General features: G+C 37.6%; 1 pseudogene; it reads right to left on the reverse strand.

The window, feature by feature from the left end:
- Positions 1-420: 420 nt before the first annotated feature.
- Positions 421-2,512, reverse strand: LOC143602920 (leucine-rich repeat receptor-like serine/threonine/tyrosine-protein kinase SOBIR1 pseudogene; annotated as a pseudogene).
- Positions 2,513-2,975: the final 463 nt, after the last annotated feature.

Consider the following 2,975-nt stretch of genomic DNA (forward strand, 5'->3'; position numbering starts at 1 on the left):
GTTTTTATTTAAAAATAAAAAATTATATCATGTTATAAAAAATAAAAGAAATTTAATGTCCGATCCAACAACCACCCACCCTACACGTTTTCAGCTCGATTTTAAAACAAATCCTTTACTACACGAATTTTATCTTTAGACACGTTAGTCAACCCAATCCCTCCCACTCGTTTTGCCAATAATAACGTTAAATACAACTATCAATTTTACTCATTGGTTATTATTATTATTTTTTTCCTTAAAACAATATTGGTGTAACTCGAACTCATTATTCAGACTTCAGACTTAACCATGTCGACCTGTTTTACCAATTTAAATTACATGTCTTTATGATTGACGAAAATTGTCTGGTTTTCATGTGAAGTCCTACTACTTTATGATTGACGAAAATTGTCTGGTTTTCATGTGAAGTCCTACTATCTCAGTTTGGGAACGAAAAATTTTATGAAAGTGTCACATGTCCATAATACACAAATTATCATCCTACTATAAATATAAATCAATGCTCAATTTGAGCCAACATGCACCTACAATCTTTGCTATTAGGCCTCTCTTTAGGATTATCAAGAGTACAAAAGCAAGCAATCTTAAGAACAAGAAGCATTTGTTCCTCGTACCCGTTTCCCAAAAGACTTGGATCGATTGCTTCTCTTGGATTATCCGATGTCATCACCTTTCTCATCCATTTTACCATATTCACTTCTGGCGTGTGTTGGAAAAATTCATCCGATGGCAACTTTCCCATAACTAATACGCCAAGCAATACCCCAAAACTATAAATATCACATTTGTCAGTAAATTTCATCGTTTGATGATATTCTGGCGCGATATAACCTAACGTTCCTGCAACATTGGAACTTGTCATGTGCGTATCTGCTTCTGGGATAGATTTTGCAAGCCCAAAGTCAGCGATTCGGGCCTCCATGTCATCATCGAGGAGCACATTAGCAGGCTTTAAGTCTCTATGGACTATACGTGGGGTGTGACTCATGTGAAGATACTCAAGCCCAGACGCAACCCCGATTGCAATCCTGTGTCTCGCTAGCCACTCTAGTTGTCTTGTACCATCTTGAACTTGTTGTAATATATCTTGTAGGCTCCCATTCTTCATGAATTCATAAACGAGGTAATGACAAGTGGGTCGAGAAACATGGGCGAGTAAGGATAAGAGATTCCTGTGACGAATTTGACCGACGGTTTGGATTTCTGATCGGATCTGACGCATTTTTTTGTTGAGCATTTTAGTGTCTTCTGCGGTGAGCTCTCCAGCATCTTTCGGAGGTTGTATTATTTTCTTAATCGCAATCGTTTTTATCTTCCCCTCGAGTATATCGGTTTTGTATACTTCCCCACAACCGCCCCTACCAATAACGGGCAATGCAGCAATCGCGTCATCATCTTCAAGAAACGCGATATCCTCCGCCTTTATCGACTGGCTAAAAATCGCGGGACCCGATCGGTTCCCACGGTTCAAAATCATAATCGAAGCCAATTTGAACAGAACCGAGATAACCATCGCAGAAATAAGTCCCGCGATGGATCCAGCAAAAAACCCGAGAACCCAGCCCATGATTTTCTTTCGACTTTTGTTATTATGTTTTCGACCCGGGGCTTCCATCGGAGCCGGGGCCGGAGCGAGACTACCGGTTTGACTTGTTGACTCAGCAAAGATATACCGTTTCGGGACCCGTTTATCGCTCCATGTTTTCGGCTCCACCGAGGAAGATTCTTCCAACCGGGACAGTGTCGGTAAAGAACCTTCGATTAAACTATTACCGGAGACGTTAAAAATCCGAAGGTTTCGAAACGAACGTAAAGCCACCGGAACTTTTCCGGTGAACATATTATTCTCAAGGAACAGTTTTTCGAGGTTCGGGAAATACTTCAAGAAACCCAACTCACCTGAAAATCTGTTAAACGAAAGATCCAAGATTCGAAGACGAAGGAGATAAGATAATCCACCCGGAACCTCGCCGGAAAACTTATTATTTCGGAAGTTAACAACTTCAATTTTCCGGCAATTGGCAATTTCCGGTGGGATACCACCGGTTAAGTAATTATTATATAATGACAATTCTTCTAGTTCTGATAGCTGCCCAATCGCCGGCGAGAGAAACCCATTTAGCTGTTGATTTTTAAGCACAATTCCGGTCACTTTAATGGTGTTATTTGAAGTCCTCCGGTCACATGAAATTCCGGCTATGTGGCAGAGGTTTTCCGGCCGGTGGAGGTTGCCGGAGAAGCGTAAATCTTGAAGAATTGTTAACAGGGCATGGTGGTCGGATGTATCGAGATTTAATCGAGCGTGAGTTACGAGGGTTAGCGTGAAGAATATGAGTAGAGGAAGGTGGGTGATGGTGGCCATCGGCGGAGATGATCACCGGAATATTATATAAAAGTATAAAAGTCACAAGTGGCTTATGTTTATAGTCATAATAACGTGTGGAACCAGAAGTCAAAACTTTTTTGTTTGACTGGGTCTAATGTTTATTTGTTTTGTTGACAATTTGACAATGTTAAGTGTTTGAAGTTTGAACAATTACACTATAAATAAAAATAATGTATTTACTTTTTAGGTTTAATTAAATAATATTAGTTTATATATTTATTATTACAGTTTCTTTTTTTTATATGTTCACAACAAATATTAAAAAATAAATAGATACAAACAAAGTATCCCTAAATTTACAAAAAATCATAATTTTTCTCTCTCAATACCTTATAATTTACGAACTCTCATCACATAAATAATAGGTGGGTTGAGAATGCTCTTACTCAAGAATCTATATATAAATATTTTCATGGTATATTCTGGTTGTGTATAAGCAATAATTGCGTATATAAACTGTTAGAAATTAAATGAACCGTTTATAAGTGGTATTATAAGAACATAATGCGGTATATTCATAAATTATTCTAATTTTTTTCTTAATAAAAAAAAGTTGTGCTTTTAATAAAAGTAAATAATTGGTTTT

The sequence above is a fragment of the Bidens hawaiensis genome, unplaced genomic scaffold (assembly GCF_021521415.1).
Source record: "Bidens hawaiensis isolate Kalapana, Puna unplaced genomic scaffold, B.hawaiensis_p1.1 tig00060114_1, whole genome shotgun sequence".
Taxonomy (NCBI): Eukaryota; Viridiplantae; Streptophyta; class Magnoliopsida; order Asterales; family Asteraceae; genus Bidens; species Bidens hawaiensis.